Source organism: Pavona decussata, unplaced genomic scaffold, assembly GCF_977016875.1.
Source record: "Pavona decussata unplaced genomic scaffold, jaPavDecu1.1 SCAFFOLD_51, whole genome shotgun sequence".
Lineage (NCBI taxonomy): Eukaryota > Metazoa > Cnidaria > Anthozoa > Scleractinia > Agariciidae > Pavona > Pavona decussata.
In genome coordinates, this window is record NW_028145473.1 from 5,020,734 (window position 1) to 5,034,528 (window position 13,795).

The window sequence follows — 13,795 nt, forward strand, 5'->3', positions numbered from 1 at the left end:
GACGTAAGCAGAGAAAAGCAAAAAAAGGCTTCAACTCCTCAATAACTGATAAATAAATAGTTGTAATCGAGGGAAAGCTTGAGTTACAATCAGAAACCATACCACATATTCTCAACTTTAAAGGCTTTCTTATACCAAAATTTATAAAAAGCAGTGTAAAACGTTGCTTACTTTGACCGCTGTTGCGTCTATCAGTGATGCCAATCGCTTTAAACCATTTGGAATTTATATAATTAGTCACATCTTTACACCTTTTAGACCTTCCTTCTTTTTTACCAGGCTTACGTTTTAAGTCTTTCTGAAGGCGGTGGTATTATTTTCTTATTTCGGATATTATTGATCATTTCTACTGAGAGAGACGATGACGATGGCACCGGTTGGATCTAGGGGTTCGTGAGACTGAGGTTTTCCTGCACACGATACTTTCTCAGCTGAGGAATGTGCGTTCTTTTGAGCTTTTCCCGAAGATGACGGGGCTCCGGCGAAAGTCATTTGTTACATGATGAGGGAGCCACATGGTCGTCAGCCAAGGAAGCTGAAGATGGACGACCTGTACTGGGAGATGGCTGGGCAGTTGAATCACTTTTCTCAGACTCGTTAGCTTGTGCTGCATTGCTATGCATGGTACTAGTTAGGTCTGGACGTGCAGAGGAGTGAGGTTTTTCTGCACTCGATACTTTCTTAGCTGAGGAATGTGCGTCCTTTCGGGGTTTCTCATTACATGACGAGGCTCCGGTGAACAACCTGTTGTTACAAGGCGAGGGAGCGAGACGCGGTGCGTTACCAGAGGAAGCTGAAGATGGACGTCGGTCAGTACTAGGAGATGGCTGGGCAGTTGAATCACTTTTCTCAGAAGCGTTAGCTTGTGCAGAATTGTTATGTGTTGGTGTATTTGCATGCGACGGATCTAGGCGCTCGTGGGATTGGGGTTTGTTTGCACTCATGAAGGTCCTTTTTTTACATGATGAGGAAGCTGCACCCGCCTTGGAAGATGTCTTTAGCGGTGGCCATAACTTTTCATCAAGAGACAGTGGAGAGTTGGGAATTGAAGAGGACCACTTGGAGGCCTGGGTGTTAGGTACAGAAGCTTCAGCAGGAGTAGGAGAGAAGATTTTGTTAGATGCTGCATCATACTGTGTTGCACTCGAACTTGTTCCACTAGACGACGGCACTTTGCGATTTAGGGAGAGCTTTAGCTTTTTCCTTGTGTTACTGGACGTGTCTTGAGGAAGGCAAAAGGAGTGGTCAGACTTGTCAGAGATATTATTGCGCCAATCAGGATGCAGAAGCACATAATTGATTTCAATACAGTGTTCGGAAAACCAACACATTAAGATTCTCCTGATACAGTAGGCATGTTGGCTTGGACCTTGTAGATAGACTTGAACTTTTTTGTAGGGGCCAGTCAAGAACTGAAATAGAGATCAGTCTAAAACCGCTAGCACTGTGTTTATGAGAACGATGACTCCACATATATCAGAGCAGGTTTCTAGCAGAAAATTGCGACATCTCCAGTCACACATGTGGCCTTTTTTATGTAAATTTTAATTATTGAAGTTTCAGCAACTTAATTGTTTCAGAAAAACAAAACATACAAAAGAAGGAAAAGCGAAATTACAGGACATTGCTTAATTTACAATACAATACATTAAAGAAAAGGCTACAGTAATCCTGGAGTAATTGTATTGTTCACGTTTACGTGTGCATAACGCCAATAGGGAGGAGGTGTTTATAACATGACAACTTGGATCAATGGCAAGCACATGGAACAGACATCAGACGCACATGCACAGTGCTGACAACCGCTGGGTACAATGTAAATAACGTTGTGGTGTGGTTGCCTTCTAACTCTCTCTTTAGCACTAAAGCACAGAAGTGAACTGAATATGCATGCAATATAAAAGTAGATAGCAAAGCCCTTCCCGTCATCGATTGCGCCAAAATCCTAGGTGTTACTATATCTAGTGACCTCAAATGGAGCAATCACGTCGTAGATTTTATTAAGAAGACAAACAAGGGGATATATTTCATTGTTCTCCTGAAAAGGGCTAGTGTACCTTGTAATGACATTGATAATTTCTATTGTACAACAATCAGGTCTGTTCTAGAATATTGTGCTCCCCTCTTCCATCACGCGCTTCCCGCTTATCTCAGTGAGGATATGGAGAGAATACAGAAAAGAGTTCTTTCCATAATTCCCCCAGATATGTCATATCAGGACTGCTTGGACAGCCTAGGCCTGCCAACGCTAAAAGAGAGATGCAATGAACTATGTAAACGACTCTTTGATTCAATCGCCAACAACTCGGGGCATAAACTACACAACTTACTGCCTCCACGAAATGAACAAAGCTACTGCCTGCGACAACAGAGAACATATAATCTACCACGCTTGCGCACAGACTGCTTTAGACAGTCCTTTGTGTACGCAATGTCAAAAGATGCCTAGCAACAAACAACGCGTAGTACATAGCTAGTAACTATACATATTTTAATCCTATTAGATACTTACATTTTTATATCGTGTACATGATTGTAATTAGTTTTAACATTTACCTATTTATATATTTCTCTGTAAAATACGCAATTCAGTCTAATGACTGCGACGTATTTGTGAATAAACAGTCTATTCTATTCTATTCTAGAACAATAACGCAGAAAGCGGACCTGAAACTTAACTGATACAAGCACAACGGGTGCAGTCTCTGGTCCCTTAGTCTTGTCCTTCTAAGTGCAGCAAGTAGTAGAAAATTACTAATGTAAGGTGAAAGGATGCGGAATAGTGCTACCAGGAAGAACGCAAAAGCCTAGCAAGTAGTTTAAGTCCCAGTCCTGATTTTGCCAAAAGGGGGCGCGTTGTTGGCGGCCAGACGTCCTGGGAGGAACGACAGCAGCCGACTCGGGTAGAGAACCTGTAAGAAGAGGAGAAGAGGCTGGAGTGCAGGGTGGTGGAACAATGGCTGCAGGTACTGGAGGAAGTTCCCGAAGAGGGACAACATCATGCGCAGGTTGCGGAACCGTGGGTTGTTTATAGGCGGGAGGCTAAGTAGCCACAAGAGGAGGTGCAGGGACAGTGGAGTGTCTTGGTGGTAGAATAACAGGGTCAGCATCATCATCAGAGTCAAATGGGGAGGCTTTGTGAACGCCACTAATAGGGCCCTGCGGAGACTGAGCCAAAACTGTCGGGCCACTGTATAACATTCAGACATGGGCACCACGTAAAGTTTACTGCGAAACTGTGAGGTGGTGAACTTCCGGAGCTCTGGGTGTGTGATTCTGCTGGCGGGAGAAATTCTGACTAATGATGAGTTGTCTGTCAAGTATAGGTAGCTGTTCACCAGTTAGCTGGTTGTGCTGAGTCCAGACCTCCCTCGTTGTAAGGCCATCACGTTGGATGGGGGAGTTTGTATTTGCCGTAATGAGAGCCAGAGTGACGACAGACACAGGTCCTCCCTCAGGGGACAGGTTCAGGAGCTTTAAACCGAGCTCCTCAATGGCGCGTTTAGCAACAGGATTCTTGTTTGGATTCTTGACCCTGCTGATCTCCAAGGTAGTGCCGTGGGAATGGAGGATTGGGTCGGAGACAGTCTCTCTTAGTACGAGGATTAATTGTCGGTGGCGTCGGACAACATCAGCAGCAAATGAAATGCCAATGGAGCATTAGGGATTGATTTCACTGACTCACAGGTGTGACAGGAGGAAGATACAAGGTCGATGGCTTTGTCAATGTCCAGAGCAAAGAAGTATCAGCTGAAGAGACGCTTCATCTGGTACTTTGAAGAGTGACTAAACCAGATGTGAAGAGCTGTTAAAAGGCTATCTAAGACGGAGTGAGGAACAACCAGGCGCTCACGAGGGGGTTGGAAGAGTTGATGGTCTTGCACAACAAGAAGAACGTAGCGTCACACATCAATAATTTTGGTGGCTTTCTTAGAGGGACGGTACCTTGGCTAAGGTGAGAGTGTGTTCTCCGGAGGTGAGGGCACTCCAGCTGGGTAGCCTCCCAGGCAGCACAGCTAGTGAAGGGCATCTTGACAGAGCCGTGAAGGACATCACTAACAGAGAGGCTGGAAACAACAGAATCTTCAAGTTCGATTATGAATTTGCAAATTTGGCAACTAGAGTCCAAACAGTCCTTCCCGTTTCGGCTTGCATAATCAGAAGGTAGGTTCTCAACTCCGGAGATATGACGTATGTGGACTGAGTAGCAGCTGACTGTTGACAGGAAGGTGGTGACCGTTAAACTGGTTGAGAATTCTCCTCTCTTGAGCTTTTCATAAGCCTGAACGCAAGGTCTGCTGTCGGTGAGTAACTCGGTTGTGTGTGGGGATTGAATGATACAGGGGGCGAAATGTCTAATTGCTGCACCAATAGCCAAGGCTTCAATCTCGCAGGGCAACCAAGTCACTTGATGCTTCCGAAGCTTGGCACTGAAGAATCCAGCTAAGAGCAGCGACCCACTTTGATGTATAGTGTGGCTGCGATGCCTCTATTCTTGACAGAGCCGTGGTCACTATCCACAGGGCATCTTGGGGCTGGGGAATTGTGATGGTCTGGTGGTTTTCCAAGGCACGTTGGGCGGTTTTGAAGGTTAGCAGCAACTCGTCGCGCCACACAATTTTTTCTCTGGATTCTTTCCCTGCAGTGTGTTGGTCCAAGGGATCAAGCAACTCTGCGAATCTTGCAAGCACATGGCTTAGAACTTTGTAGGCACCAACAAAGGAGCGTAGGCCTTGCACTGTTGAGGGAGGCTCGACCGAGGAAAGTGCGGCCAATTTGTGGCACATGATAGTTTTGGCTGCAGATAAGTGAGGAGTAGGGCAAGAACTCTCCTCCAATTGTCAAGTACTTCAATCGGGCTATTTCCCCCAACATAGAGGTCGTCAGTGATTTTGGCAACACAGTCCTCTTGGATGAGGTCTCCCAGAACTCGTGACATCAGTTCTTCAAGACAAGTTTCGGACCTGGGTATTCCTATGGCAGAACAAGTGTAAACGCGGATGCCTTTAAATGGTGTCGCAACACCACAGTATTTCATAGATGAATTGGCCAGGGGATTCTGATAGAAAGACTTCAGCAAATCGGTGATAACTATGAACTTCCACTTCCCTATTTCACGCAGCACACTGTCAACATTTGGTATTAAGGAGGGTTGAGGCTTGCTGTACTGGGCAACTTCTCCGAAGGATGTCACGAGCCTGGTACTGCCGTTGGGCTTCTTTACAAGAAACGAGGTTTTCAGGTACTCCACGTGGACGTTGACTTGCTCAGGTTTTGCGAAGACGCCGGCAGCTTCGAGCTCATCAAACTTGGCTTGTAATTCCTCAAGGATGTTTCTGTTGTACTGTGGGAACCGGCCTTTGCGCTGAGGAGAAAGGGTGGGGCCAATGTTGACAACAGCCTCAATTTTGCCGCTTGCACCTTTGTCTTTAGAGATGGAGGAGTTGAATGCATCATCAAACTCCAGGTTGACAGCTATGAATTTGTTACGAGTGTCCTGATAGAGGCACCCATCAGGATCAACGATCACACGGGGTGAAAAGGGCTTGCAGATGGCTGGAGAAGGAGAGGCAGTACTACATGTGGTGGGAGGAGAAGGCGAGGCGGAGGCTTCAATGAGTAGAATGTGTCAAACCTGGCATAACTGCTCACCGCTCTTCAAAAGAATGGGGGAGTCTGTCATGTTGGAGACGCGTATGGCATGATCTACGAATTGAATTTGCTGGGGAGGAGGCCACACATCTCCTAGTTTACGTGGCATGTTAGAAGGACAGTCTAGCCGGGGCTCAAGGGCCCACAAGGTGTTGGAGTCAGCCTCAGAAGGGGTACTGAACTGGACATACTCCCCTGGCAAAACAACTGTGCGAATTGGGTTGCGTAGCAGGAAGGATTGTGTACACCGCACGTTGGGTAGACATGTATGCCTAGAGGATGAGCTGTAGCTGATAATATCGGTGCCACTTATCTCAATCTGAGGTTTGGCAAGGCGAACACCAATATCGTTGCGGACCATGAAGGGGTTACCGGCCAGGATATCGACGTCTAGTTGACGAACGACAAGGGCATCTGATTCAAATGTCCACTGTCCACGGGTAGGGGAGCAGTGGACCTCGCCAATGACATCCATTGGGGTAACTGCATCAGCCTGACGAGCCATTTGGGAGGCCGGGGTTATGAGGAAGCATACAGCTTGGCGGAGGAGGCGCGGACCATGTTGGAAGTTGCACCTGTGTCCAGGGTCAGCTGCACTGGGTGTTCGTGATAAAAGGTGATTGGACTATGCTCACACGAAGGGCTGCTGGCTCTTCACCCTGGGCTGGTGGGACTACAAGGTCACTGCTGTCATCCATGGGTTCGCACTCCTCAGCACTGAGGTTGTCAGGGTCATCCATCACCATGCGTGACCGAGCCCATGGTCGACGGTCACGGTCAGGCAAGTAACGACAATTCATCAGGTTGTGAGTGTTATGTGGGCGACCAGCTGTTTTGCAGAGGATGCAGGACAAGAGGGGGCGTCGTCGAGGTTGGCCTTGACCAGTATTAGGGTAGCGCCGTGGTGTGGTACTGCCAATACGCACGGCTTTGGTATCTTCAGTAACTCATCAAGGAGAGATCCAAGAGCTTGAGAGATCTCAGGTTTGAGGGAAGCCAGGGTCTTACTGAGTAATTCAGAACCGTATTTTTGTTTTACTAAGAGAGGTAAGCCTGGATGTATCAACTGGAGCCAGAGGAAAACGACAGTGTTCTCTAGTGTGGGGGAAAGGTCTTCATCGGCAGTTACCTGGTCTCCATGGTGTGTTAAACCGCCGTGAACAGAAAGGAGGTTATCCTCAAAGAAAGCCATAAGACGCTGAAACAAGTCCTCAGGTCTCTCATCTGGCTGTAGGTGTATACTAGCCAAGTCAAGAAAGTGCGCTCCCGTGGACTGGAAACCATAATGTTGACGGATTTTCTGCCATATGTCGTTCAGGGAAGTTGAGTGTTTAACGATAGAATTGCTAGAGATAACAGGACAGAAGTTGGCTATTTGGCCGAGTAGTAGGTCCAGATGGGCGTTCTTTTGAGCGGAGGTGAGTTGCTGAGCTTCAGGAACCACAGTGCCATCATTGGTGAGGCCCCTACGTGGATTGGCGGCCGTTTGCTTCTGCCAGGTTGCAGAGAGGAAGGGAACAAAGTTCTTGTCAAGAGAAAGAACATAGATTAAGTTCTGCCGCTAACTTTTGTACGAAGTAATGGTCTCGATCTTTGTTAGTTGCCACTGTTTAGGTGCTCGAGGCGAGGCGGCCATGTTGGAAAGTTCACAAATCGCTCCCCGGATTTGTCACCTTGTTATGGAGTAGATATCGCAGGATCCGAAGTCCACACTTGTTTTAGGGAATTCGAGGTGTGGGCGCTGCCACCACGCCAATGGGGAGGAAACACAGCGTTTAACTCGAAGGTTTATTACACAACAACTCGGATCAATGGCGAGCACATGGAACAGACAATGTCAGACGCGCGTGCGCAGTGTTGACAACCCGTGGGTACAAAGAAATAATGTAGTGGTGTAATGTAGAAGTGCTACTGAAATTGGGGATTCCTACAAATCATTTACTTGAGACTTCGGCATGCAACATATTCAGTTATTCTAACTATTCAAAAAAGGCAAAAGTAGCTTCCATTTATCTTTTGATTGTGGATCTATCTTCTCAATTTGGTAGGTAAGCTTCACAAATGGTAAGAATTCATCGAGACGTGGAATGCACTCCTTAAGCTTACTCAACTTATTGCTTATTGTCAAGCTTAAAACATATGAAAAGGTTAAATTCTCTCTAATAATATAAAACACAAGAACAAAAATAACCCGAAAGTAAACAGAGCTAAAAAAGCCCTGTGAACAAATATATACCAAGGACATAGAAAATTAAGGTATCATCAATGTTTTTTTTTCAAGTGAACCTGAAAAGGTACTGTTAACTGATAAAATCTGTGAAGCATAAGGAAACTGAGGGGAGGGGATTGCTGTAAACAGGCTAGGAAACTGCTGAGACGAGGTTCTTTGTATTTATAAAGTGACGAAGAAGGAAAAAATAAAATAAAGAAAGAAATAAAAATAACAAAACAAGTACACTTACCGTATGTTGACAACACATCATCTCCAGATTTATCTCAGATTATGCTCTGAAATACGTCGATTGTTGACGCCGATATTTCAAGCCTTGTTTTGGGTTGGATAAATCCTTCCGCGAACCAGTCGACTTCCTTTCTAAAGGCCTCAGGGACTTGCCTTCGCCTTATCTCATTAACTGAAGGATTCATGACTGAAAAATGTATGTACAAACAAAAGTATTAGACAGCAATTATTCGGAGGTATTGAACCGGATTATTTTATTCACAAATTTCCCGCTAAAAGCTAAAAAGAGACAGGCGTTGCAAGAAATAGGTACCAACTCCCTCTAGGAGTATTTTTAAGGCCTCAGGGACTTATCTTCGCCTTATCTCATTAACTGAAGGATTCATGACCGAAAAATTTATGTACAAACAAAAGTATTCGACAGCAATTATTCAAAGGTATTGAACCGGATTATTTTATTCACAAATTTCCCGCTAAAAGCTAAAAAGAGACAGGCGTTGCAAGAAATAAGTACCAACTCCCTCTAGGAGTATTTTAATTAGTGTCCAGTGCATTTTCGGCTTGGGTGACGCACTGTGGCTAATGGCTAGTGAAAATTCATGCATGAGAGATGCGGCAGCCATTTTGAATTGAAAAACAAGGATCTACGAATGAAGCCGACTGAGATCTCTCCAGCCTGTCGTGGTGAACGCGGCCCAACTGCGGGTAATGAACACAATCCGAAAATTGGACCACTTAAGGACTTACAACTCGATGACATGCTATAGCTACAAAAATTTAACTGGAAATGATTTTGAAAGTGCAAAGAGGGAAGTAAGTGATTTCCCTGAGCTGGATGCTACCATTCTAACAAGTGTGTACCTCACATCATGGATTAATGTGCATGGTGAATGTATTCTGTTACATGTAGTTAAAGCTGACAACGAAATACCCATTTTCGGGACATCAAAGGTGGTATGGGAGGTAAATCTTGAGTTCCTTGTGTTCCGACTATCCATGCTTGAAACAGTAAATTTTAGTGAGTGTCTCAAAGCATATAGAGTTCAGGAGGCATCCCAGGCAACTGGATTAGAACTTATATTGCATAACCAGCTACTTTCCCATGAGGTGGTGCATATTTTTCATTATGCTGGTGATCAATATGTATCTCCAAAAACTTATGTGAATGACCCACGTAAGTGACAAAAATTATTGTGGAACATTCAGCAACTCCCTCTCTCTATCACTTCCATTATTTACCCTTGAGAGCTGTAGTGAAGAAAAATGGTTGTCAGGGAACGGATTTTAGCTTCATAAATTAAGAGACAAGTATGTGGGGAAAAGGGGGGATCTTAACAGTACATGTAATTTCCATGGAGTGAGTATGGTAAAGTAATATCAGTTTTTGACGTTTTCTAAAATAGCAGTTATTATTTTTTTGCAGCATTCTGCTAGTAATTTAGAAGACGTCACAAGTTTTAAACATAATATTAAACTACTTACAATACACATTACACTACATCACTTATAATGAAAAAGTTATTTCATTATACACACACGCACATATACATGACAATACAACATACGACTGACCCTCATGTTTTTCTAGATCTAAGCAGCAGAGATAATATAAAACGTAGCAGTATCTCGATGCATAAGTTATAAGTCAAATTTGCCCCATTTCGCTCTATGAAGCTATAACTTATTTTTTGACTTTGCAATAACTAATTCAAGATTTTGATTCTTCCTCAATCTAGACCTAAAAACTTTAAATATAGAAAACGTTTTTTCTGCAACGACAAGAATACAAATATTGTTTAGCGATTAGTAATACATGATTGACAAATCACTTGTCTTCGCAATTTGGCATTCCAAGCATAATTTCGTTGTTGTTGAGGTTATTTATATTTTCATTTCATTTCACGCATCTTTGTGTCTGAGGTGACACAATGAGGCAAGCTATAGATTTCTGGCCAATCACGGGTATCATTTATGAAGGAGCTCCTGTATTTCTCTTGAGCAGAAGGTATGGTGATAACTCTGTTTCTAAATTCTTTATAAATCGTTTTTGACACAGCTTTATTGATCGAGGTGTTTTCCCCATTTAAACGTAAAACAATTTGCTGCTGCAAATTAAATGCCTTTTTAATAGAGTAAAAAGGTCAATTTCATCAAAATTCAACTTTCGTTTGGCACGCGAGTCAGAGGGGAAGTGAACTCCCAAAATTCTGTTCGATAAAGGTAACAATTTCATCAAAATTTAGCTTTCTTTTGGCACACGAGTCATAGGTCAAGTGAACTCCCAAAATTTTTGCTGAGTGTTTAATTTAAAGGTTTTGAATTTCGGTGTCATTTCTTAAAGAGGAGCGCACACTGTTTCTGAGTTGCATCACTTCAGACTTATCATGATTAATCCTGAGGCCTGAACATTCTCCAAAAGCTTCTACAAGTTCTAAAAATGTATGAAAAGAAATATTGTTCTTTAAAAAGCCGGTCAAATCATCAGCAAACAGCCCCAATTTTATCTCCTCGGTATCTACCATAATTCCTTGAATATCTTTGCTCCTTCGTATACCAATACATAAAGTTTCTAACACAATAATAAACAAGTAAGCACAGAGTGGGTCTCCCTGCCTTACTCCACGTTGAACTGAAAAAGGTGCAGTAGAAAACCCATTATTAAGGACACAGCTTGATATGCTTTTATAGAATGTGTGAATCCACTGAATAAATGAGTATCCAAAGCCGAAAGCTTGAAGGGTTTTAAACAAAACGTTTCGACTTACAGTATCAAAGGCTTTCTTATAATCAATACAAATCATTTTACTATTATTACAGTATCTTTCCGTAAATTCCATAATATCTTCAACTGTTCTAATTGCATCACAAATTGTTCTGCCTTTCAGATATGCACATTGGTTGTAATGTATAATGTTCGGCAAGACTGTCTCTAATCTTCTGGCTGTATAGCTTTTGAACCTATTTTAACATCTACATTGATTAGCAAGATTGGTCTCCTATTGGATAAGTACCTTTTATCTTTATCTTTTTCCTCAATTTGAGTGATGATAGCTTCCTTTTGAGAATTGGACAATTTGCCACGATCGTAAGAGTCATTTAAACTGTCCACCATAAACTCACCTAAGACATGCCATAAAGCTTTATAGAATTCTACAGTTAGTCCATCATTCCCTGGATACTTATTATTCTGAAAGAGCTGAAGACTTTTAAAACATTCAGAAACTGTTAGTTTTCCTTCACAGACTTAAGAGCATCAACTTGAGAGAGGTTTGGTACATCAGGTTTTTTTCAGAAAAGAATTTAGCATAATTCTCAGATGGTGAGAGAGTATCGCTTTTGCAGAGACCGGAGTAGAATCTTTGAATTTCTTGTTGCACTTTTTGAGGGTTTGTGATGAACAATAATCTTTATAAATAATCTTTATTTGTGCTTTTTTTTTCAATTTACATGTTGATTCTTACAATCTTTTACATACCTTCGCCATTGAAGATTTTCTGGACTGCACTTTTACTTCTGTTATGGCTTTCAAGATTTAAGAAATATTTATCGTTTCTCTCTCCTTTTTCATACCAAGTAGCCTTCCAACGAATTATCGTGCCTTTAGCCAAGTCCTCATATATATCATCATATTCAATTTGGAGGTTTTCGAGCTGTTCTAAAGTTTACATCAGAATTGCATTTGCTACATTGTTTTTCGCAAGTCTGAAGCATTTTTTCGATCTTAGGGAGTCTTTCTCTTTTTTCACGAGCTTTTTCTTTGCTATATTTTATGCAAAATTGTCTAATTCTGTGTTTAATTAAGTCCCACAAGACCCTCTCATCAGTAACTGCGCTGAATTTGGCTAGCCACCCTGGTACAATTTCAGTTAATAATACTGCGCAGGTCATATCATCAGCAAGACTACCGTTGAATTTCCAAAACGACGGACCATATTCTTGTTTACCAATGGTACTAAAATGCAAAATAATGGCCGAATGATCGAAGTTTATCGAGGATATGATATCGGATTTTTCGATTTCGTCTTGACAAACATCGCTTATTAACCAAAAATCGAGTCTCCAAGTAAAACATTTTGATCTCCGGGTTTCTTACTTGCCAAATATCTATTAAATCAAAATCCAGGCATAGACTGATTCCCGCCAGAGCAGTCCCAGACCAGGTTTAATGTGACCTCAAAATCACCCCCAAGGATTATGCTATTATCCTTTTTGATTATATTCTCTTCAATGTCCTTATTCAAATTATGGTAGAAACAACATTGGTCTTGCATACTATTCGGAGAGTCAATATTTAGAAACAAAAATGAAGATTCTTCAAGTTCAGCTTCCATCATAATATATAACGCCCATTATCGTCAGAGTGAGCCGAGTTTAGCTTAAAGTCTAAATCATCTCTTACGAGAATCATTACCCCACAGCTGTGATTAGAACCGTGTGAAAAGTATAGCTTACCTTGCCATTGTGTCCTCCAGACACTTACAATATCAATAGTGCTTTAAGTCTCCTGCAAAAAAACTATATCATATTTCCGTTAACCTAGCCATAGCCAGCAAAAGAGAGCTTTCCTCTTTGTGAACAATCGTATCCCTCAAACATTCAGAGACAATAATTTAAAATCTATGCAACATTTCTCAAATGGGAAGATGCAAATTATCAAAAAGTAACGTACGGAGCACAAATCCTGTGTAGCGCATAGAGAATGTCACTAATTTGGGTGAAATAAAATATGATCTGAACACAAAAGGGTCTTAACACTTAGACACCACACTAACAATAATAGATTATTATAGCAGCTGCTGATTGCTGAATCATATACGCAGCTCTTGGGATTTAGAGCTTTTGGCATATTTGCGTTTCCCGAAAAGGTGACACTAATGCTCCCTCTGTTTAAAGGGCCTATGAAGTAAAAAAAAATTTTGCGTTTTTTTGAAGTTTACCATGTCTTAATTACGAAATTATAAAAGAAATGCGTTAGAAAAAACAATAAGGTGCCTTTTTAGTCGTACAAAGTAGCCCAAAATGAGAAAAATAGTGTTCCGGGAACTGGGAATTAGTTTAGCATTTGATGATGTAGGAAATGCCTCAGAGATTTGTTTACAACACATCGCACCTTGTTGTTACACAGAATCACCCAATATTTTTATCGCAAAAATTTTTGTGTTCAAGGTTTTCCCCCAAAAAAATGTTGGACAATGACGAAGTAATGTCCTTAACCGAAACTTTTCCAATGAATACCTGAAAGAGTCAAGCGATTCAGGCAAAATGGAAGTTGTTGCAATTGTTCGACCCGATGCGGATCATACTGGAATTTCGTAGTTTGCTGGAAATTGTCTCTCCAAACTCAATTTTGTTCGATTTGAGAAATGCGAGAGAGCACAGACGCTGCGAGCGGAAATTGCACCGGCCCGTCAAAAACTCACTTTTGATGGAAGTAATAATTTTAAAAAGTCAGATCGAGCGCGTTAAGGTGGCCGAACACAGTTTTTTAGTGTACAGGTGTTAGAAGACGTTATTTGGAAACTATGTATTTATGGACGCCCAAAATTGGTATGGTGGAAGACTAACTAAGAAAGAATGTATTTCCGTACGTCTTGTTGAGCTAAGTACCGTTTCCATGGCAACGCAGCAAGCTATTAAACGTCCATAAATAGTAGGTTTCCTTTATTTTTAGAAAATGTACTC

At 42.1% G+C, this 13,795-nt stretch overlaps 1 pseudogene; it reads right to left on the reverse strand.

The window, feature by feature from the left end:
- Nucleotides 1-2,754: 2,754 nt before the first annotated feature.
- On the reverse strand, nucleotides 2,755-7,995 carry LOC146481195 (uncharacterized; annotated as a pseudogene).
- Between the last annotated feature and the right edge of the window lie 5,800 nt (nucleotides 7,996-13,795).